This window comes from Triticum urartu, chromosome 6A, assembly GCF_056163025.1.
Source record: "Triticum urartu cultivar PI428250 chromosome 6A, HENAU_Tu73, whole genome shotgun sequence".
Taxonomy (NCBI): domain Eukaryota; kingdom Viridiplantae; phylum Streptophyta; class Magnoliopsida; order Poales; family Poaceae; genus Triticum; species Triticum urartu.
In genome coordinates, this window is record NC_141878.1 from 64,024,425 (window position 1) to 64,050,287 (window position 25,863).

At 46.3% G+C, this 25,863-nt stretch overlaps 1 pseudogene; it reads right to left on the reverse strand.

Moving 5' to 3' along the window:
* Window positions 1-497: 497 nt before the first annotated feature.
* Window positions 498-25,863, reverse strand: LOC147963938 (uncharacterized; annotated as a pseudogene).

Here is a 25,863-nt window from a genome sequence, read left to right on the forward strand (position 1 = left end):
GAGGCCGCAAAGTGATATGAGGTGTTACCGGCTAGATCGATGTGATTTGGAATCGGGGTCCTGACATAGACGGTGCTAACATTATCACAGAAGACAATGGTGGCAGTCGATAGGGGATGATGAAGCTCACCGAGAAGCTGCCGGATCCAAGAACACTCAGCTACGACATGAGCAACAGCACGGTACTCTGCCTCGGCACTAGAACGAGATACGGTGGTCTGGCGTTTGGACGACCAAGAGACCAAAGTATCACCTAGATAGACAAAATATCCAGAGGTCGAACATCTGGTGTCGGGGCATCCTGCCCAGTCAGCGTCAGAGTAAGCTGTGAGAGAGGTCGACGAAGAGCGGGAGATGTGTAAGCTGAGGTCAAGGGTGCCCTTGATATACTGGAGTATACGCTTGACCAGGTGCAGATGTGGCTCGCGAGGTGCATGCATATAAAGACAAGCCTGCTGAACAGCGTGCGCGATGTCGGGTCACGTGAGTGTCAAGTACTATAGAGCTCTAGCATAGTTGTGGTACTCAGTGGGATCAGTGAGAAGAGGACCATCTTGCGCCGAGAGCTTGCACTTGGCGTCAATGGGAGTAGCCGACGGATTACAATCTACCATGCCGGCACGCTGGAGGAGATCCAATGCATACTGTCGCTGTGAGAGCACCATACCAGACGTTGTTCGAGTGACAGGAATGCCTAGGAAGAATGATAAGGCGCCAAGATCCGTCATGGCAAACTCGGAGTGGAGCTGCTGAGTAAGACGACGAAGTAGCTGATCCGTGGAGGCAGTGATCACAATGTCATCTACATATACAAGAATGTAGGCGAGGTCATGACCACTCTTGTGTAGATGAACAGAGAGACATCTGACTTGGATGCGACAAATCCCAACCAATGTGCAAAATGAGCAAAACGCTGGTACCAAGAACGCGGAGCTTGCCTGAGACCGTAGAGCGATTTGTGGAGACGACACACATAGTCCAGGCAGCAAGCATCGATGAAGCCGAGAGGTTGCTGACAGTAAACCTCCTCGTCAAGATTGCCATGAAGAAAGGCGTTCTTGACATCGAGCTGGTGAACCAGCCATGCCCGTGAAACGGCAAGGCTGAGGATGATGCGTATCGTGGCCGGCTTGACCACGGGGCTGAATGTCTCATCAAAATCGATGCCCGGCTGCTGAGAGTAGCCACGGACCACCCACCGAGCCTTGTAACGAGCATGGCTTCCGTCAGAATGAAACTTATGCTTGAAGATCCATTTTCCTGAAACAACATGAGCACGAGAAGGTCGAGGAACAAGTGACCAAGTTCCGTTAGCAACAAGAGCATCAAATTCCTCGAGCATGGCACGATGCCAATGAGGGTCATGGAGAGCACCCCCGGTATGTTTTGGGAATGGGAGAGGGAGTGGAGTGTGATGCCGTGAGGTTTGGATGATCGGTGGGTTGGAAGAGCCCATGTTTGGCACGTGTGAGCATCGTGTGCGTGTTACTCGGCGATGGCGGCCGGTGAATGATGATGGGCGGCGACAAGTCAGGAGACACGGAGGAGGAGGCCGTCGGGCCAGGTGGAGGGCTGGACGAGCGCAAAGGCGGGCTGATGGGAGCTGGTGACACCATGGGAGGCAGAGAACCATTGTGCATGGCTGGAGACGGGGCTGCATGCAGGGTAGCTGGAGACGGGGTTGCATGTGCGGTGGGTGGAGGAGAGTTGGCACAGGCCAACGTAGGGCCGGGTGGAGCAACATGCATGGCGGGTGACGGATATGCATGCATAACGGGTTGGGTCTGGGTTGGTGCATGGTGTGTAGCCGCTAGGTGGAGTAGGAAATCTAGATCGGCTAGTTGAGTGGGTGCGCGATCATGGATATGACAGAAAGGAAAAACATGTTCGTCGAAAGTGACATGGCAAGAAATAATAACTCGCCGGGTGGCAAGATCGAGACAGCGATAGCCTTTGTGTTGACTAGGATAACCAAGAAACACACACGCGACAGATCGAGGAGAGAGTTTGTTCTTAGCGGTGGCGGATTGATTGGGATAGCATAGACAACCAAAGACACGAAAAGTCGCATGATCAGGTGGAGAGTCATAAAGCGAATATAGGGTATGGCAAAGTCTATGGCTTGGGAAGGGCGTATGTTGATGAGATGGGTAGCGGTTGCAAGGGCCTCCGCCCAATAGGATGGCGGCATGGATGACTGAAACATAAGGCTCCGGACCACGTCATTGATTGTATGAATGGCGCGTTCGGCCTTGCCGTTTTGGGTAGAAGTGTAGGGGCACGAGAGGCGAAGACGAATGCCATTAGAGGAGAAAAAGGTGGTAACTGTTGAGTTGATAAATTCAGTGCCATTGTCAGCCTGCATGGCAACGAGGGGATGAGAAAATTGTGTCCGAACATACGCGACAAAGTTGAGGAGAATGGCAGCGGTTTCAGACTTTTGACGTAGAGGGAAAGTCCACATAAAATGTGAAAAATCGTCAACAATAATGAGATAATACTTAAAGCCCGAATTACTCAAAACTTGAGAGGTCTAGAGATCACAATGTATCAATTTGAACGGTTCGACGCTTATTGAAGATGACCTAGAGAAGGGCAAGTGCACGTGCTTGCCGAGTTGACAAGCATGACAAACACATGAAGCTGCCTTATTAAAAGAAATAGAAGACTGTTTATGAAGTTGGGACATGGCGTCACGTCCTGGATGTCCTAAGCGGCGATGCCAAAGCTCGGTGGAGGTAGTGGCGAGGAGTCCATGGGCGTGGTGATGGACGACAGATGATGGGAAGATGTAGAGATCTCCTTGGCTATTGCAGCGAAGGATCACGGCCCTGGTGCGAAGATCCTTCACAGAAAATCCGAACGGGTCAAATTCAATGGAACAAAGATTGTCAATAGTGAAACGACGAGCAGAGAGTAAATTTTTGACAATGTGAGTGTCAGGACCCCGATTCCAAGTCACATCGATCTAGCCGGTAACACCTCATATCACTTTGCGGACTCACGCACGGTATTCCCATGGGTGTCGCCTTACCATGGCCCAGGACCGTTTGCACCTTTTGGCTCATGTATATGATAGTGTCGCTAGCATCCATATGACAGAGAACCCGGGCCGACATGATGAGTCGTGAACCCAAAGCGGCACCAACCTATGGGGATAGGCATAATGAATCACATAGAGCATGTCGGTCAGCAGTGTGTGAATTCGGGCTGTAGCACTGGGCTAACAGGACTCCGGGAACCCGGGCTGTAGCAGGCTAGGCAGGACTCCGGATGTCACCGCGTGACATTTCCCCAAAGGGACAGACACAGGAACAAAGTGAAACACATGCCGGCCAGTCAAGTGTCCTGAGCAGTAGTGTTGGGCTAGCAGGACTCTGGTGAACCGGGCTATAGCGTACTACTATGGCTCATGGAAGCACTAGACTACATTTCCCCATAAGAGAGGCTGCCAAGGATAAACAACTAGATTGTCGGATCCCACACATACCAAGCATTTCAATCATACACACAATATGCTCGATATGTTTAAATACAACATGGCATCACAACATAACTCTATGACTCAAGTATTTATTCATTAGGCTCCGAGGAGCGAGATATTACAAACATGGGTCTCATGACCCAACAATCATAGCATACAAATCAAAGCACATGCGGAAGCTTAACATGTCTGAGTACAGACATCTACAAATGAAAAAGGCTAAGAAGCCTGACTATCTACCAGATCCTGCCGAGGGCACAAGATCGTAGCTGAGGTATCAAGCTAAACGTCGAAGTCCACACGAAACTACTAGCGAGACTGAAGTCTCTCTGCAATACATAAATTAAGCAAACGTGAGTATAAAAGTACTCAGCAAGACTTACATCAGAACTAGCTACATATGCATCGGTATCAACAAAGGGGGTAGTGGAGTTTGACTGTAGCAGGCCAGCTTTGACTCAGTGGCTATCCTGAACTACGACTGCAAGCAACTCTTTTGAGGTGGCGCACACGAGTCCACATATTCACCATTCAATATACCACTATGGATCCGCTCCCGTCTCCCTACGAGAACGCCATCCATAGCACTCACGCTTATCTTGCGCATTTTAGAGTATCCACTTTCACTTGTCTATGAACTGTTATAGGCAACCTAGAAGTCCTTTACCGCGGACGCGGCTATTCGAATAGTTTTATACCCTGCAGGGGTGTACTTCGTCACACATGTTTCCACCACTTAGCGTCTGCACATGACATGTGCTCGGCAGACTTCAAGCGAAAGCCGACGTGGGTGTAGACCACGACCTGACTAACCACACAAGTCTCTAGTCCAGGTTTATCACCTATTCAGGTTCCATCCGCAAGGAAATCCGGCCGAGGTGTCCTCAATGGCCCCAAACGATGTGTACAGGGTCCCGAGACGCCAAACGGGCGCCCGGCATACCCGGCCACGGTGTATCTACCGCATCATAGCCCACCCCTAGGGTCAGCGCTACGCACGACCGCGAACACATAACCTATAAACACCAGAAACTAGTTGCAACTCCTAGACAGAGGACGAGAGGGGTCAGTAAGTTGAGCGGGGTCATATTTCAGGGCCCAATGTGTGGTAGTAGCTGTTTCATGGATCACAAACACAGAACTCAGTTCCTAAGGACGGCTTCAATGAAACAACCCACCATGTACACCTACATGGCCTCTCATCGATACCTTTACCAAATCATGTTCACACACTTAGCTCTCAACAGTAGGACATGTTCACACACCTCCGATTCATCCCCGATGAATCAGACCTGACACAGCCCTAAGCAATAACAGGCACAACAAACAAGCATGAATGAGTAGGCACATCAGGGCTCAAAAAACTCCTACTCATGCTAGTGGGTTTCATCTATTTACCATGGCAATGACAGGTCATGCAGAGGATAAGGGGTTCAACTACCGCAGCAAGTAACAGATGAATCGTTGTTGTCCTAATGCAGTAAAAGAGAGCAGGAGCGAGAGAGTGGGATTGTATCGGAATGAACAAGGGGGTTTTGCTTGCCTGGCACTTCTTAAGATAGTATAACTCTTCATCGGTGTCAATGATCACATCGTCGAAGCAACGTCTACTGAGAGGGGACAAATACCGGCAACAGAGAAAGAAACACAATCAATGCAATGCGCAATATGATGCATGATCATGACATGGTAAAATGAGTGTGTTGGGCTAATGCAACTACAAACAGATGGGTTTGAGCTATTTTGAACCAAAGATTCAAAGTTCAAACTCATTTGTGGTCTTAAATAGTGCTTTATCATGTTTTGCACTAAACAACAAGTTAACTTGTTTAAACATGCATGAAACTAGTACAGATGGATAGATTGGATTTTTCTGATCATTTTTCATATATAATTTATTTCATTCTGAGCTACGGTTGATTTTATATGATTTTTAGAAGTTTAAAACATTATCTGGAATTTCCTGTGAAAGAATAAGTCCAGAAAATGAGTTATTGCACCAGCATGACGTCGGGGTGACGTCAGCAGGTCAAAGGTGCCAGCCCAGGTCAAACCTGACGGCTGGGACCCACATGTCAATGAAACAACTAACTAATAGAGTTAGTTAGTGTTAGGTTAGCACTAACCTCGGTTAATTAGGGCCTGGGCCCACTAGTCAGTGACTATACTAATTAATCTAAGTCAGTTAGCACTAACCTAAAACTAATTAGAGATTAACAGGGCGGGCCCGCGCGTCAGTGACACAGGGGCTAAACACGGTCAAACCCAATGCTGACTGGGTTTGACCCTACAGTAGGGCCTGCTGTCAATGGCTATTAGGGTTGCTTAGGTGGCGGGGTTAGCGTCTAATGATGGCCATGTCGACACCCGCCGGAGCATGGTCGGCGACGACCACAGCCGACGGCGGAGGCACGCCGGAATCGCGGCTCCGGCGTCCATTCGACGCGTGGATGGGTGCTCAGGGTGGCTGGCGCTCACGCGCATCTAACGGAGCAGGTGGGAGGCTGTGGGGTGGACGGAGCTCGCCGGAAGTGAGCTCGCGGCGGTGCCGGAGTTCGGGTGAGTGTGGGGTTTGCGGCTACGGTGCAGGGCAGGCCTAACGGGCGGGTGATTCGAGCTCCTGGAGACTCCCTGAGTGCGTTGACGTGCTCGGAGGCAAGCTTGCGCGGCCGTAGAGGAGCTCACGGCGGGGTCGTCGGTGATCTCAGCGTGCTCAGGGATGGCCTGGTGACGACGAATCGGCCGACCACAGCCGTCGGTGCAGAGGGCGAAGATGGCGTCAACGACGGCGCTCCAGGGCGTCAGGCGTCATGTGGCTCGGCGGGGAGGACCGGGGCGTCACGGCAGAGCTCAGGGGTGCGTCGGAGAGGCTCGGAGATGGCTGTGGCCGTGGGGGAGCTCGTCGGCGGCGACGGATGCATTAGGTCGCGCTCGTGGAAGGGACTAGAGAGCAAAGGAGAGAGCAGAGAGTGAGGGAGAGGAGAGAGGGGAGGCGTCGGGCGTCTCCGGGCGCGGATCAGGTCGAGGGACGCAAGCAGGAGGTGGCCGGGAACGCACCCGCGCGCGCCACGCTTCCCCTCTGCCTACTGGCAGGAGGAAGAAGACGGCTCTGCCTGAAGGAAATATGCCCTAGAGGCAATGATAAAGTTATTATTTATTTCCTTATATCATGATAAATGTTTATTATTCATGCTAGAATTGTATTAACCGGAAACATGATGCATGTGTGAATACATAGACAAACAGAGTGTCACTAGTATGCCTCTATTTGACTAGCTCGTTGATCAAAGATGGTTATGTTTCCTAACCATAGACAAAGAGTTGTCATTTGATTAACGGGATCACATCATTAGGAGAATGATGTGATTGACTTGACCCATTCCATTAGCTTAGCACTTGATCGTTTAGTTTGTTGCTATTGCTTTCTTCATGACTTATACATGTTCCTATGACTATGAGATTATGCAACTCCCGTTTACCGGAGGAACACTTTGTGTGCCACCAAACGTCACAACATAACTGGGTGATTATAAAGGTGCTCTACAGGTGTCTCCGAAGGTACTTGTTGGTTGGCCTATTTCGAGATTAGGATTTGTCACTCTGATTGTCGGAGAGGTATCTCTGGGCCCACTCGGTAATGCACATCACTATAAGCCTTGCAAGCATTGCAACTACTGAGTTAGTTGCGGGATGATGTATTACGGAACGAGTAAAGATACTTGCCGGTAATGAGATTGAACTAGGTATTGAGATACCGATGATCAAATCTCGGGCAAGTAACATACCGATGACAAAGGGAACAACGTATGTTGTTATGCGGTTTGACCGATAAAGATCTTCGTAGAATATGTAGGAACCAATATGAGCATCCAGGTTCCGCTATTGGTTATTGACCGGAGACGTGTCTCGGTCATGAGTTTATGTGTTTTGATGACGGTTATATTATGAGTTTATGTGTTTTGATGTACCGAAGGAGTTCGGAGTCCCGGATGAGATCGGGGACATGACGAGGAGTCTCGAAATGGTCGAGACGTAAAGATCGATATATTGGACGACTATATTCGGACATCGGAAAGGTTCTGAGTGATTCGGGTATTTTTCGGAGTACCGGAGAGTTACGAGAATTCGTCGGGGAGTATATGGGCCTTATTGGGCCATACGGGAATAGAGGAGAGAGGCCAAAAGGAAGGAGGCGCGCGCCCCCCCTCTGGTCCGAATTGGACAAGGGGTGCAACCCACTTTTCCTTGTTCTTCTCCCCCTCTTTCCTTCTCTCCTACTCCAACAAGGAAAGGAGGAGTCCTACTCCCGGTAGGAGTAGGACTCCCCCCCTTGGCGCGCCCTTCTCCTAGGCTGGCTGCCTCCCCCTTGCTCCTTTATATACAGGGGCAGGGGACACCTCTAGACACACAAGTTGATCGTCTCTTAGCCGTGTGCGGTGCCCCGCTCCACCATAGTCCACCTCGATAATATTGTAGCGGTGCTTAGGCAAAGCCCTGTGTCGGTAGAACATCAACATCGTCACCATGCCGTCGTGCTGACGAAACTCTCCCTCAACACTCGGCTGGATCGGAGTTCGAGGGACGTCATCGGGCTGAACGTGTGCTGAACTCGGAGGTGCCGTACGGTCAGTACTTGATCGGTCAGATCATGAAGACGTACGACTACATCAACCGTGTTGTGCTAACGCTTCCGCTTACGGTCTACGAGGGTACGTGGACAACACTCTCCCCTCTCGTTGCTATGCATCACCATGATCTTGCGTGTGCGTAGGAAAATTTTGAAATTACTAAGTTCCCCAACAGTGGTATCAGAGCCAGGTTTTATGCGTTGATGTTGTGCACGAGTAGAACACAAGTGAGTTGCGGGCGATATAAGTCATACTGCTTACCAGCATGTCATACTTTGGTTCGGCGGTATTGTTGGATGAAGCAGCCCGGACCGACATTACGCGTACGCTTGCGCGAGACTAGTTCTACCGACGTGCTTTGCACACAGGTGGCTGGCGGGTGTCAGTTTCTCCAATTTTAGTTGAACCAAGTGTGGCTACGCCCGGTCCTTGAGAAGGTTAAAACAACACCAACTTGACAAACTATCGTTGTGGTTTTGATGCGTAGGTAAGAACGGTTCTTGCTAAAGCCCGTAGCAGCCACGTAAAACTTGCAACAACAAAGTAGAGGATGTCTAACATGCTTTTTGTTGGGTTTCATAGTAATTTCAAAAAAATTCCTACGCACACGCAAGATCATGTGATGCATAGCAACAAGAGGGGAGAGTGTTGTCTACATACCCAACGCAGACCGACTGCGGAAGCGCTGACACGACGTAGAGGAAGTAGTCGTACAAATTCACGATCCAACCGATCAAGCACCGAAACTACGGCACCTCCGAGTTCGAGCACACGTTCAGCTCGATGACGATCCCCGGACTCCGATCCAGCAAAGTGTCGGGGAAGAGTTCCATCAGCACGACGGCGTGGTGACGATCTTGATGAACTACAGCAGCAGGGCTTCGCCTAAACTCCGCTACAGTATTATCGAGGAATATGGTGGCAGGGGGCACCGCACACGGCTAAGGAATAGATCACGTGGATCAACTTGTGTCTCTAGAGGTGCCCCCTGCCTCCGTATATAAAGGAGCCAAGGGGGAGAGGTGCGCCGGCCAGGAGGAGGGCGCAGGAGGAGTCCTACTCCTACCGGGAGTAGGACTCCCCCCCCAATCCTATTCCAACTAGGATTCCCAAGGGGGAAAGAGGGAGAGGGGTGGCCGGCCACCTCTCCTAGTCCTAATAGGACTAGGGGAGGGGGGAGGTGCGCAGCCCTTATGGGCAGCCCTTTCACCTTTCCACTAAGGCCCACTAAGGCCCATATGATTCCCGGGGGGTTCCGGTAACCTCCCGGTAACCCGGTAAAATCCCGATTTCACCCGGAACACTTCCGATATCCAAACATAGGCTTCCAATATATCAATCTTTACGTCTCGACCATTTCGAGACTCCTCGTCATGTCCGTGATCACATCAGGGACTCCAAACAACCTTCGGTACATCAAAATGCATAAACTCATAATATAACTGTCATCGTAACCTTAAGTGTGCGGACCCTACGGGTTCGAGAACAATGTAGACATGACCGAGACACGTCTCCGGTCAATAACCAATAGCGGGACCTGGATGCCCATATTGGCTCCTACATATTCTACGAAGATCTTTATCGGTCAGACCGCATAACAACATACGTTGTTCCCTTTGTCATCGGTATGTTACTTACCCGAGATTCGATCGTCGGTATCCAATATCTAGTTCAATCTTGTTATCGGCAAGTCTCTTTACTCGTTCCGTAATACATCATCTCACAACTAACATATTAGTTGTAATGCTTGCAAGGCTTATGTGATGTGTATTACCGAGAGGGCCCAGAGATACCTCTCCGACAATCGGAGTGACAAATCCTAATCTCGAAATACGCCAACCCAACATCTACCTTTGGAGACACCTGTAATGCTCCTTTATAATCACCCAGTTACGTTGTGACGTTTGGTAGCACCCAAAGTGTTCCTCCGGCAAACGGGAGTTGCATAATCTCATAGTCATAGGAACATGTATAAGTCATGAAGAAAGCAATAGCAACATACTAAACGATCGGGTGCTAAGATAATGGAATGGTTCCTGTCAATCAAATCATTCAACTAATGATTTGACCTCGTTAATCAAATAACAACTCATTGTTCATGGTCAGGAAACATAACCATCTTTGATTAACGAGCTAGTCAAGTAGAGGCATACTAGTGACACTTTGTTTGTCTATGTATTCACACATGTATTATGTTTCCGGTTAATTCAATTCCAGCATGAATAATAAACATTTATCATGATTATAAGGAAATAAATAATAACTTTATTATTTCCTCTAGGGCATATTTTCTTCAGTCTCCCACTTGCACTAGAGTCAATAATCTAGATTACACTGTAATGATTCCAACACCCATGGAGCCTTGGTGCTGATCATGTTTTGCTCGTGGAAGAGGCTTAGTCAACGGGTCTGCAACATTCACATCCGTATGTATCTTGCAAATCTCTATGTCTCCCACCTGGACTAGATCCCGGATGGAGTTGAAGCGTCTCTTGATGTGTTTAGTCCTTTTGTGAAATCTGGATTCCTTTGCCAAGGCAATTGCACCAGTATTGTCACAAAAGATTTTCATTGGACCCGATGCATTAGGTATGACACCTAGATCGGATATGAACTCCTTCATCCAGACTCCTTCGTTCGCTGCTTCCGAAGCAGCTATGTACTCCGCTTCACATGTAGATCCTGCTACGACGCTTTGTTTAGAACTGCACCAACTGACAGCTCCACCGTTTAATGTAAACACGTATCCGGTTTGCGATTTAGAATCGTCCGGATCAGTGTCAAAGCTTGCATCAAGGTAACCTTTTACGGTGAGCTCTTTGTCACCTCCATATACGAGAAACATATCCTTAGTCCTTTTCAGGTATTTCAGGATGTTCTTGACCGCTGTCCAGTGATCCACTCCTGGATTACTTTGGTACCTCCCTGCTAAACTTATAGCAAGGCACACATCAGGTCTGGTACACAGCATTGCATACATGATAGATCCTATGGCTGATGCATAGGGAACATCTTTCATATTCTCTCTATCTTCTGCAGTGGTCGGGCATTGAGTCTTACCCAACTTCACACCTTGTAACACAGGCAAGAACCCTTTCTTTGCTTGATCCATTTTGAACTTCTTCAAAATTTTGTCAAGGTATGTGCTTTGTGAAAGTCCAATTAAGCGTCTTGATCTATCTCTATAGATCTTAATGCCTAATATGTAAGCAGCTTCACTGAGGTCTTTCATTGAAAAACTTTTATTCAAGTATCCCTTTATGCTATCCAAAAATTCTATATCATTTCCAATCAACAATATGTCATCCACATATAATATCAGAAATGCTACAGAGCTCCCACTCACTTTCTTATAAATACAGGCTTCTCCAAAAGTCTGTATAAAACCAAATGCTTTGATCACACTATCAAAACGTTTATTCCAACTCCGAGAGGCTTGCACCAGTCCATAAATGGATCGCTGGAGCTTGCACACTTTGTTAGCTCCCTTTGGATCGACAAAACCTTCCGGTTGCATCATATACAACTCTTCTTCCAGAAATCCATTCAGGAATGCAGTTTTGACATCCATCTGCCAAATTTCATAATCATAAAATGCGGCAATCACTAACATGATTCGGATGGACTTAAGCATCGCTACGGGTGAGAAGGTCTCATCGTAGTCAATCCCTTGAACTTGCCGAAAACCTTTTGCGACAAGTCGAGCTTTGTAGACAGTAACATTACCATCAGCGTCAGTCTTCTTCTTAAAGATCCATTTATTGTCAATTTCTTGCCGATCATCGGGCAAGTCAACCAAAGTCCATACTTTGTTCTCATACATGGATCGCATCTCAGATTTCATGGCTTCAAGCCACTTTGCGGAATCTGGGCTCACCATTGCTTCTTCATAGTTCGCAGGTTCATCATGATCTAGTAGCATGACTTCCAGAACAGGATTACCGTACCACTCTGGTGCGGATCTTACTCTGGTTGATCTATGAGGTTCAGTAGTATCTTGATCTGAAGTTTCATGATCATTATCATTGGCTTCCTCACTAACTGGTGTAGGTGTCACTGAAACAGTTTTCTGTGATGAACTACTTTCCAGTAAGGGAGCAGGTACAGTTACCTCGTCAAGTTCTACTTTCCTCCCACTCACTTCTTTCGAGAGAAACTCCTTCTCTAGAAAGGATCCATTCTTAGCAACGAATGTCTTGCCTTCAGATCTGTGATAGAAGGTGTACCCAACAGTTTCCTTTGGGTATCCTATGAAGACACATTTCTCTGATTTGGGTTCGAGCTTATCAGGTTGAAGCTTTTTCACATAAGCATCACAGCCCCAAACTTTAAGAAACGACAACTTTGGTTTCTTGCCAAACCACAGTTCATAAGGCGTCGTCTCAACGGATTTTGATGGTGCCCTATTTAACATGAATGCAGCTGTCTCTAGAGCATAACCCCAAAACGATAGCGGTAAATCAGTAAGAGACATCATAGATCGCACCATATCTAGTAAAGTACGATTACGACGTTCGGACACACCATTACGCTGTGGTGTTCCGGGTGGCGTGAGTTGCGAAACTATTCCACAATTTTTCAAATGTACACCAAACTCGTAACTCAAATATTCTCCTCCACGATCAGATCGTAGAAACTTTATTTTCTTGTTACGATGATTTTCAACTTCACTCTGAAATTCTTTGAACTTTTCAAATGTTTCAGACTTATGTTTCATTAAGTAGATATATCCATATCTGCTTAAATCATCTGTGAAGGTGAGAAAATAACGATATCCGCCACGAGCCTCAATATTCATCGGACCACATACATCAGTATGTATGATTTCCAACAAATCTGTTGCTCTCTCCATAGTACCGGAGAACGGTGTTTTAGTCATCTTGCCCATGAGGCACGGTTCGCAAGTACCAAGTGATTCATAATCAAGTGGTTCCAAAAGTCCATCAGTATGGAGTTTCTTCATGCGCTTTACACCGATATGACCTAAACGACAGTGCCACAAATAAGTTGCACTTTCATTATCAACTCTGCATCTTTTGGCTTCAACATTATGAATATGTGTATTACTACTATCGAGATTCAATAAAAATAGACCACTCTTCAAAGGTGCATGACCATAAAAGATATTACTCATATAAATAGAACAACCATTATTCTCTGATTTAAATGAATAACCGTCTCGCATTAAACAAGATCCAGATATAATGTTCATGCTCAAGGCTGGCACCAAATAACAATTATTTAGGTCTAATATTAATCCCGAAGGTAGATGTAGAGGTAGCGTGCCGACCGCGATCACATCGACTTTGGAACCGTTTCCCACGCGCATCGTCACCTCGTCCTTTGCCAGTGCCCGCTTATTCCGTAGTCCCTGTTTCGAGTTGCAAATATTAGCAATAGAACCAGTATCAAATACCCAGGTGCTATTGCGAGCTCTAGTAAGGTACACATCAATAACATGTATATCACATATACCTTTGTTCACCTTGCCATCCTTCTTATCCGCCAAATACTTGGGGCAGTTCCGCTTCCAGTGACCAGTCTGCTTGCAGTAGAAGCACTCAGTTTCAGGCTTAGGTCCAGACTTGGGTTTCTTCTCCTGAGCAGCAACTTGCTTGCTGTTCTTCTTGAAGTTCCCCTTCTTCTTCTTCCCTTTGCCCTTTTTCTTGAAACTAGTGGTCTTGTTAACCATCAACACTTGATGCTCCTTCTTGATTTCTACCTCCGCAGCTTTCAGCATTGCGAAGAGCTCGGGAATAGTCTTGTTCATCCCTTGCATATTATAGTTCATCACGAAGCTCTTGTAGCTTGGTGGCAGTGATTGGAGAATTCTGTCAATGACGCAATCATCCGGAAGATTAACTCCCAATTGAATCAAGTGATTATTATACCCAGACATTTTGAGTATATGCTCACTGACAGAACTGTTCTCCTCCATCTTGCAGCTATAGAACTTTATTGGAGACTTCATATCTCTCAATTCAGGCATTTGCTTGAAATATTAACTTCAACTCCTGGAACATCTCATATGCTCCATGACGTTCAAAACGTCGTTGAAGTCCTGATTCTAAGCCGTAAAGCATGGCACACTGAACTATCGAGTAGTCATCAGCTTTGCTCTGCCAGACGTTCATAACATCTGGTGTTGCTCCAGCAGCAGGCCTGGCACCCAGCGGTGCTTCCAGGACGTAATTCTTCTGAGCAGCAATGAGGATAATCCTCAAGTTACGGACCCAGTCCATGTAATTGCTACCATCATCTTTCAACTTTGCTTTCTCAAGGAACGCATTAAAATTCAACGGAACAACAGCACGAGCCATCTATCTACAATCAACATAAACAAGCAAGATACTATCAGGGACTAAGTTCATGATAAATTTAAGTTCAATTAATCATATTACTAAAGAACTCCCACTTAGATAGACATCCCTCTAATCTTCTAAGTGATTACGTGATCCAAATCAACTAAACCATAACCGATCATCACGTGAGATGGAGTAGTTTTCAATGGTGAACATCGTTTATGTTGATCATATCTACTATATGATTCACGCTCGACCTTTCGGTCTCCGTGTTCCGAGGCCATATCTGCATATGCTAGGCTCATCAAGTTTAACCTGAGTATTCTGCTTGTGCAAAAACTGGCTTGCACCCGTTGTAGATGGACGTAGAGCTTATCACACCCGATCATCACGTGGTGTCTGGGCACGACGAACTTTGGCAACGGTGCATACTTAGGGAGAACACTTCTTGATAATTTAGTGAGAGATCATCTTATAATGCTACCGTCAATCAAAGCAAGATAAGATGCATAAAAAGATAAACATCACATGCAATCAATTTAAGTGATATGATATGGCCATCATCATCTTGTGCTTGTGATCTCCATCTCCGAAGCACCGTCATGATCACCATCGTCACCGGCGCGACACCTTGATCTCCATCGTAGCATCGTTGTCGTCTCGCCAATCTTATGCTTCCACGACTATCACTACCGTTTAGTAATAAAGTAAAGCATTACATCGCGATTGCATTGCATACAATAAAGCGACAACCATATGGCTCCTGCCAGTTGCCGATAACTCGGTTACAAAACATGATCATCTCATACAATAAAATTCAGCATCATGCCTTGACCATATCACATCACAACATGCCCTGCAAAAACAAGTTAGACGTCCTCTACTTTGTTGTTTCAAGTTTTACGTGGCTGCTACGGGCTTAAGTAAGAACCAATCTCACCTACGCATCAAAACCACAATGATAGTTTGTCAAATAGACTCTGTTTTAACCTTCGCAAGGACCGGGCGTAGCCATACTTGGTTCAACTAAAGTTGGAGAGACAGTCGCCCGCAAGCCACCTGTGTGCAAAGCACGTCGGGGGAACCGGTCTCGCGTAAGCGTACGCGTAAGGTTGGTCCGGGTCGTCTCGTCCAACAATGCCGTCGAACCAAAGTATGACATGCTGGTAGGCAGTATGACTTATATCGCCCACAACTCACTTGTGTTCTACTCGTGCATATAACATCAACATAAATAACCTGGCTCGGATGCCACTGTTGGGTTTCGTAGTAATTTCAAAAAATTTCCTACGCACACGCAAGATCATGTGATGCATAGCAACGAGAGGGGAGAGTGTTGTCTACGTACCCAACACAGACCGACTGCGGAAGCGCTGACACGACGTAGAGGAAGTAGTCGTACGTCTTCACGATCCAACCGATCAAGCACCGAAACTACGGCACCTCCGAGTTCGAGCACACGTTCAGCTCGATGACGATCCCCGGACTCCGATCCAGCAAAGTGTCGGGGAAGAGTTCCGTCAGCACGACGGCGTGGTGACGATCTTGATGAACTACAGCAGCAGGGCTTCGCCTAAACTCCGCTACAGTATTATCAAGGAATATGGTGGCAGGGGGCACCGCACACGGCTAAGGAATAGATCACGTGGATCAACTTGTGTCTCTAGAGGTGCCCCCTGCCTCCGTATATAAAGGAGCCAAGGGGGAGAGGTGCGCCGGCCAGGAGGAGGGCGCAGGAGGAGTCCTACTCCTACCGGGAGTAGGACTCCCCCCCCCCCCAATCCTATTCCAACTAGGATTCCCAAGGGGGAAAGAGGGAGAGGGGTGGCCGGCCACCTCTCCTAGTCCTAATAGGACTAGGGGAGGGGGGAGGTGCGCAGCCCTTATGGGCAGCCCTTTCACCTTTCCACTAAGGCCCATATGATTCCCAGGGGGTTCCGGTAACCTCCCGGTAACCCGGTAAAATCCTGATTTCACCCGGAACACTTCCGATATCCAAACATAGGCTTCCAATATATCAATCTTTATGTCTCGACCATTTCGAGACTCCTCGTCATGTTCGTGATCACATCAGGGACTCCGAACAACCTTCGGTACATCAAAATGCATAAACTCATAATATAACTGTCATCGTAACCTTAAGCATGCGGACCCTACGGGTTCGAGAACAATGTAGACATGACCGAGACACGTCTCCGGTCAATAACCAATAGCGGGACCTGGATGCCCATATTGTCTCCTACATATTCTACGAAGATCTTTATCGGTCAGACCGCATAACAACATACGTTGTTCCCTTTGTCATCGGTGTGTTACTTACCCGAGATTCGATCGTCGGTATCCAATATCTAGTTCAATATCGTTACCGGCAAGTCTCTTTACTCGTTCCGTAATACATCATCTCACAACTAACATATTAGTTGTAATTCTTGCAAGGCTTATGTGATGTGTATTACCGAGAGGGCCCAGAGATACCTCTCCGACAATCGGAGTGACAAATCCTAATCTCGAAATACGCCAACCCAACATCTACCTTTGGAGACACCTGTAATGCTCCTTTATAATCACCCAGTTACGTTGTGATGTTTGGTAGCACCCAAAGTGTTCCTCCGGCAAACGGGAGTTGCATAATCTCATAGTCATAGGAACATGTATAAGTCATGAAGAAAGCAATAGCAACATACTAAACGATCGGGTGCTAAGCTAATGGAATGGGTCATGTCAATCAGATCATTCAACTAATGATTTGACCTCGTTAATCAAATAACAACTCATTGTTCATGGTTAGGAAACATAACCATCTTTGATTAATGAGCTAGTCAAGTAGAGTCATACTAGTGACACTTTGTTTGTCTATGTATTCACACATGTATTATGTTTCCGGTTAATACAATTCCAGCATGAATAATAAACATTTATCATGATTATAAGGAAATAAATAATAACTTTATTATTGCCTCTAGGGCATATTTCCTTCACTTTTGCAGGGCATGTTGTGATGTGATATGGTCAAGACATGATGCTAAATTTTATTGTATGAGATGATCATGTTCTGTAACCGAGTTATCGGCAACTGGCAGGAGCCATATGGTTGTCGCTTTATTGTATGCAATGCAATTGCGCTGTAATGCTTTACTTTATCACTAAGTGGTAGCGATAGTCGTGGAAGCATAAGATTGGCGAGACGACAACGATGCTACGATGGTGATCAAGGTGTCGCGCCAGTGACGATGGTGATCATGACGGTGCTTCGGAGATGGAGATCACAAGAACAAGATGATGATGGCCATATCATATCACTTATATTGATTGCATGTGATGTTTATCTTTTATGCATCTTATCTTGCTCTGATTGACGGTAGCATTATAAGATGATCTCTCACTAAATTTCAAGATAAAAGTGTTCTCCCTGAGTATGCACCGTTGCCAAAGTTCGTCGTGCCCAGACACCACGTGATGATCGGGTGTGATAAGCTCTACGTCCATCTACAACGGGTGCAAAACAGTTGCACACGCGGAATACTCAGGTTAAACTTGACGAGCCTAGCATATGCAGATATGGCCTCGGAACACTGAGACCGAAAGGTCGAGCGTGAATCATATAGTAGATATGATCAACATAATGATGTTCACCATTGAAAGCTACTCCATTTCACGTGATGATCGGTTATGGTTTAGTTGATTTGGATCATGTGATCACTTAGATGATTAGAGGGATGTCTATCTAAGTGGGAGTTCTTAAGTAATTTGATTAATTGAACTTTAATTTATCATGAACTTAGTCTTGATAGTATTAGCATATCTATGTTGTAGATCAATAGCTCGCGTTTAGCTCCTGTGTTTTATTTTTGATATGTTCCTAGAGAAAACTAAGTTGAAAAAATTTAGTAGCAATGATGCGGATTAGATCCATGATCTGAGGATTATCCTCATTGCTGCACAGAAGAATTATGTCCTTGATGCACCGCTAGGTGACAGACCTATTGCAGGAGCAGATGCAGACGTTATGAACGTTTGGCTAGCTCAATATGATGACTACTTGATAGTTTAGTGCACCATGCTTAACGGCTTAGAATCGGGGCTTCAAAGATGTTTTTGAACGCCATGGAGCATATAAGATGTTCCAAGAGTTGAAATTGGTATTTCATACTCATGCCCGTGTCGAGAGGTATGAGACCTCTGACAGTACTTTGCCTACAAGATGGAGGAGAATAGCTCAACCAGTGAGCATGTGCTCAGATTGTCTGAGTACTACAATTGCTTGAATCAAGTGGGAGTTAATCTTCCATATATGAGAGTAATTGACAAAGTTCTCTAGTCACTATCACTGAGTTACTAGAACTTAGTGATGAACTATAATATGCAAGGGATGACAAAAGTAATTCCCAAGCTCTTGGTGATGTTGAAATCGATGAAGGTAGAAATCAAGAAAAGCATCAAGTGTTGATGGTTGACAAAGACCACTAGTTTCAAGAAAAGGGGCAAAGGGAAGAAGGGGAACTTCAAGAAGAACGGCAAGCAAGTTGCCGCTCAAGCGAAGAAGCCCAAGTCTAGACCTAAGCCTGAGACTGAGTGCTTCTACTACAAAGGGACTGGTCACTAGAAGCAGAACTGCCCCAAGTATTTGGCGGATAAGAAGGATGGCAAAGTGAACAAAGGTATATTTGATATATATAGATTATTGATGTGTATTTTACTAGTGTTCGTAGCAACCCCCCGGTATTTGATACTAGTTCAGTTGCTAAGAGTAGTAACTCGAAACGGGAGTTGCAGAATGAACAGAGACTAGTTAAGGGTGAAAGTGACGATGTGTGTTGGAAGTGGTTCCAAGTTTGATATGATCATCATCGCACACTCTCTATACTTTCAGGATTAGTGTTCAACCTAAATAAGTGTTATTTGGTGTTTGCATTGAGCATGAATATGATTTGATCATGTTTATTGCAATACGGTTATTCATTTAAGTAAGAGAATAAATTGTTGTTCTATTTACATATATGGTTACACACCCAATGAAAATGGTTCGTTGGATCTTGATCGTAGTAATACACATATTCGTAATATTGAAACAAAAAGATGCAAAGTTAATAATGATAGTGCAACTTATTTGTGGCACTGCCATTTAGGTCATATTGGTGTAAAGCGCATGAAGAAACTCCATGTTGATGGACTTTTGGAATCACTTGATTATGAATCAGTTGATGCTTGCGAACCATGCCTCATGGGCAAGATGACTAAGACTCCGTTCTCCGGAACAATGCAGCAAGCAACAGATTTGTTGGAAATCATGCATACTGATGTATGTGGTCCGATGAATATTGAAGCTCGCGGCAGGTATCATTATTTTCTGATCTTCACAGATGATTTGAGCAGATATGAGTATATCTACTTGATGAAACACAAGTCTGAAACATTTGAAAAGTTCAAAGAATTTCATAGTGAAGTGGAGAATCATCGTAACAAAAATAAAAGTTTCTACGATATGATCGCAGAAGTAAAATATTTGAGTTACGAGTTTGGCCTTCAGTTAAAACAATGTGAAATAGTTTCACTACTCACGCCACCTGGAACACCACAGTGTAATGGTGTGTCCGAACATCGTAACCGTGCTTTATTAGATATGGTGCGATCTATGACGTCTCTTACTGATTTACCGCTATCGTTTTGGGGTTATGCATTAGAGACAACTACATTCACGTTAAATAGGGCACCATCTGAATCCTTTGAGACGACACCGTATGAACTATGGTTTGGCAAGAAACCTAAGCTGTTATTTCTTAAAGTTTGAGGTTGCAATGCTTATGTGAAAAAGTTTCAACCTGATAAGCTCAAACTCAAATCGGAGAAGTGCGTCTTCATAGGATACCCAAAAGAAAATGTTGGGTACACCTTCTATCACAGATCCCAAGGCAAGATATTCATTGCTGAGAATGGATCCTTTCTAGAGAAGGAGTTTCTCTCGAAAGAAGTGAGTGGGAGGAAAGTAGAACTTGATGAGGTAACTGTACCTGCTCCCTTATTGGAAAGTAGTTCATCACAGAAATCTATTCCTGTGACTCCTACACCAATTAGTGAGGAAGCTAATGATGATGATCATGTAACTTCAGATCAAGTTACTACCGAACCTCGTAAGTTCAACCAGAGTGTGATCCGCACCAGAGTGGTACGGTAATCCTGTTCTAGAGATCATGTTAATTGACCATGACGAACCTACGAACTATGAGGAAGCGATGATGAGCCCAGATTCCGCGAAATGGCTTGAGGCCATGAAATCTGAGATGGGATCCATGTATGAGAACAAAGTGTGGACTTTGGTTGACTTGCCCGTTGATCGCCAAGCCATAGAAAATAAATGGATCTTCAAGAGGAAGACGGACGCTGATAGTAGTGTTACTATCTACAAAGCTAGACTTGTCGAAAAAGGTTTTTGACAAAGTTCAAGGTGTTGACTATGATGAGATTTTCTCACTCGTAGCGATGCTTAAGTCTGTCTGAATCATGTTAGCAAATTGCCGCATTTTATGAAATCTGGCAAATGGATAAACAAAACTGCATTCCTTAAAGGATTTATTAAAGAGAGAGTTGTATATGATGCAACCAGAAGGTTTTGTCAATCCTAAAGGTGCTAACAAAATATGCAAGCTCCAGCGATCCCTCTATGGACTGGTGCAAGCATCTCGGAGTTGGAATATACGCTTTGATAAGTTGATCAAAGCATATAGTTTTATACAGACTTGCGGTGAAGCCTGTATTTACAAGAAAGTGAGTGGGAGCACTACAGCATTTCTGATAAGTATATGTGAATGACATATTATTGATCGGAAAGAATGTAGAATTATTCTGCAAAGCATAAAGGGGTGTTTGAAAGGAGTTTTTCAAAGAAAGACCACGGTGAAGCTGCTTACATATTGAGCATCAAGATCTATAGAGATAGATCAAGACGCTTGATAAGTTTTTTCAATGAGTACATACCTTGACAAGATTTTGAAGTAGTTCAAAATGGAACAGTCAAAGAAAGAGTTCTTGCCTGTGTTACAAGGTGTGAAATTGAGTAAGACTCAAAGCCCGACCATGGCAGAAGATAGAAAGAGAATGAAAGTCATTCCCTATGCCTCAGCCATAGGTTCTATAAAGTATGCCATGCTGTGTGCCAGATCTATTGTATACCCTACACTGTTTTTTTGGCAAGGGAGTACAATAGTGATCTAGGAGTAGATCACTGGACAGCAGTCAAAATTATCCTTAGAGGACTAAGGAAATATTTCTCGATTATGGAGGTGATAAAAGAGTTCGTCGTAAAGAGTTACGTCGATGCAAGCTTTGACACCGATCTGGATGACTCTAAGTCTCGATCTAGATACATATTGAAAGTGGGAGCTATTAGCTAGAGTAGCTCCATGCAGAGCTTTGTAGACATAGAACTTTGCAAAATACTTACGGATCTGAATGTGACAGACCCGTTGTCTAAAATTATCTCACAAGCAAAACATGATCACACCTTAGTACTCTTTGGGTGTTAAACACATAGCGATGTGAACTAGATTACTGACTCTAGTAAACCCTTTGGGTTTTGGTCACATGTCGATGTGAACTATGGATGTTAACCACATAAATATGTGAACTATTGATGTTAAATCACATGGCGATGTGATCTAGATTATTGACTCTAGTGCAAGTGGGAGACTGAAGGAAATATGCCCTAGAGGCAATAATAAAGTTATTATTTATTTCCTTATATCATGATAAATGTTTATTATTCATGCTAGAATTGTATTAACCGGAAACATAATACATGTGTGAATACATAGACAAACAGAGTGTCACTAGTATACCTCTACTTGACTAGCTCGTTGATCAAAGATGGTTATGTTTCCTAGCCATAGACAAAGAGTTGTCATTTGATTAACGGGATCACATCATTAGGAGAATGATGTGATTGACTTGACCCATTCCATTAGCTTAGCACTTGATCGTTTAGTTTGTTGCTATTGCTTTCTTCATGACTTATACATGTTCCTATGACTATGAGATTATGCAACTCCCGTTTATCGGAGGAACACTTTGTGTGCCACCAAACGTCACAACGTAACTGGGTGATTATAAAGGTGCTCTACAGGTGTCTCCGAAGGTACTTGTTGGGTTGGCGTATTTCGAGATTAGGATTTGTCACTCCGATTGTCGGAGAGGTATCTCTGGGCCCACTCGGTAATGCACATCACTATAAGCCTTGCAAGCATTGCAACTAATGAGTTAGTTGCGGGATGATGTATTACGGAACGAGTAAAGAGACTTGCCGGTAATGAGATTGAACTAGGTATTGAGATACCGACGATCGAATCTCGGGCAAGTAACATACCGATGACAAAGGGAACAACGTATGTTGTTATGCGGTTTGACCGATAAAGATCTTCATAGAATATGTAGGAGCCAATATGAGCATCCAGGTTCCGCTATTGGTTATTGACTGGAGACGTGTCTCAGTCATGTCTACACAGTTCTCGAACCCGTAGGGTCCGCACGCTTAAAGTTCGATGACGGTTATATTATGAGTTTATGTGTTTTGATGTACCGAAGGAGTTCGGAGTCCCGGATGAGATCGGGGACATGACGAGGAGTCTCGAAATGGTCGAGACGTAAAGATCGATATATTGGACGACTATATTCGGACATCGGAAAGGTTCCGAGTGATTCGGGTATTTTTCGGAGTACCGGAGAGTTACGGGAATTCGTCGGGGAGTATATGGGCCTTATTGCGCCATACGGGAATAGAGGAGAGAGGCCAAAAGGAAGGAGGCGCCCCCCCCCTGGTCCGAATTGGACAAGGGGTGTAGCCCACTTTTCCTTGTTCCTCTCCCCCTCTTTCCTTCTCTCCTACTCTAACAAGGAAAGGAGGAGTCCTACTCCCGGTAGGAGTAGGACTCCCCCCTTGGCGCGCCCTTCTCGTAGGCCGGCCGCCTCCCCCTTGCTCCTTTATATACAGGGGCAGGGGGCATCTCTAGACACACAAGTTGATCGTCTCTTAGCCATGTGCGGTGCCCCCCTCCACCATAGTCCACCTCGATAATACTGTAGTGGTGCTTAGGTGAAGCCATGCGTCGGTAGAACATCAACATCGTCACCATGCCGTCATGCTGACGAAACTCTCCCTCAAAACTCGGCTGGATCGGAGTTCGAGGGACGTCATCGGGCTGAACGTGTGTTGAACTCGGAGGTGCCGTACGGTCAGTACTTGATCGGTCGGATCATGAAGACGTACGACTACATCAACCGCGTTGTGCTAACGCTTCCGCTTACGGTCTACGAGGGTACGTGGACAACACTCTCCCCTCTCGTTGCTATGCATCACCATGATCTTGCGTGTGCGTAGGAAAATTTTGAAATTACTACTTTCCCCAACACTGCCCTCGGTGGGCTGGGCCGCTACAGTGCCAGAACAGGTAGGCCGGCCTAGGTAACTCTCTCTCTCTGTTTTCTAATTTAAATTGTTTATGTTTTCTATTTATTTGCTATTTGTTTTGATTTAGTAATAATACTAAACCATTTCATAAAATCCTGGAAACAATTATGGGTGCTTTCTGAATTATTCCAGTGACCTTTAACAATTTCCAACATTTTTGGAGCATCTAAAATATATATAGCATGTAAATAGCTCCAATTCAAATATGTTTGAATTAATTGAGAGTCTAAATATGTCCTGCAAAAATGTGAACCATTTTTGGTAGATGCTTCCACCTTGATCCAGAAATGATGAACATTTTTAAAGGGCATTTTGAAATCACTGAAAAATATTTTGGTTGAACCTATTTGAATTCCTTTTGATGCTAGGGTTTGAACATCCCCATTTCAAATTTCCATGAAAGTTAAACATGATGCAAACAAGATGCAAACACTAGGCAGCACCATAAGCTAGGGATGTGACAGTGAGGAACAAGTAGGACATTGCTAAGCAAGAGTGTGCATGCGGAAGTGGGTATGGACGTGTGACCAATGTGTGATATGGGCAAGGTGGAGCCGTTGCCCACGGTAACAATAGAAGAAGAATTAGAAGGAGCTAGGTGGTGGAGCATACCGGGGTTGGAGGCCATATGCGCCGTGGAGCCGGAATCCATGACCCACTCGCCAATGGTCGAGGGGTGGCGGCGTTGTTGATGGCGGCCATCAGCGCGGTGCAGTCCCGAGATGGAGCGCCGCCATAGCCGGGAATCGGCGATGGGTTGGTGCCGAACGCTTGTCCATGGAGAGGAGCCAGCGAGGTGAAAGCTTGCGCCGGCGGGAGCGCCGGGGGTCGTGGGCGTAGGAGGCCGGCCCCGGTGTTCTGCCTAGCCATTGGGGACTCCTGCAGCTGCTGACCCGTGAGAGGGTTGAAGCAAACCCACGGGCCAACAGAGGAGGGAGCGACGCCGGGTCGGTAACCGCTAGAAGAGCCGCCATTGTTGTTGTTGTTATTTTTTCCGTTCTTCTTCTTGTGCCAATTGCCACCATTGCGGTTGCCGCTGGAGTTGTTCCGGTTAGCATCACCATGGTACTGACCAGAGGAGTTGGAGCTACCAGCGCCATGGTTGCCGCCAGCGCCAAGGGAGCCGCCAGCGCCGTGGGACGGGCCACCGCTGTAGAGGGCGGTCTGGTTGCCCACTGCCGAGGAGTTCGTAAGCTGGGTCTCGCGCAGAGTGAGAAGGGAGAGCGTCTGGGTGAACGATGGCAGGGGGCTCTGCATGGTGACAATGGTGGTGATGTCGGAGAAGCGCGGGTTGAGTCCATGGAGGCAGTTGAGGACAAGGGTCTGGTCGGAGACGGGGGTGCCGACGTCGCCGAGGGCATCCGAGAGAGCCTTGAGGTGATGGCAGTAGGCGGTGATGGAGAGGTCGCCTTGCACAAGACCACGGAACTCCGCCTTGAGGTAGACGGCATGGGTCATCTGATTGTCGAGGAAGAGGTTGGTGATGAGCGTCCACGCCTCCTGCGCCGTCTGGTCCTCGGCCATGATGATGTCGAGGATCTCGTCGGAGATTGACCCGTAGAGCCATGACCGGACGACGTAGTCCTCGCGAGTCCAATCCGGCGTGCGGTCCGCCGCGGCAGTGACGATGTTGACGTGAGGAAGCAAATCGTACTTGCCAAGGAGGACGCGGACGAACATCCGCCACTTGGTGAAGTTGGACGCCTGCAGGTCGAGCGTCACGGGAACATGTGTGCGCACGCTGGCGACCTGGATTGCAGAGGAGATGGAGGCAGGCATGGCAGCGGTGACAAGGGCGCCGGAGGTGGCGTTGATGGTGGCGGGCAGGGAGGGGGAGGTGAGGGAGGAGCTGGTGGCAGCCACGGTGCCTGGAGCGGTCGAGATGGGGCTAGGCTGGGTGGCGGCCGGATAGGGGGTGGAGGGCGTCGGGTGTACGAGAGGTCGCTCTAATACCAAGTAAACTCGTATGTTTGTGTTATGCACGCCTCTCAT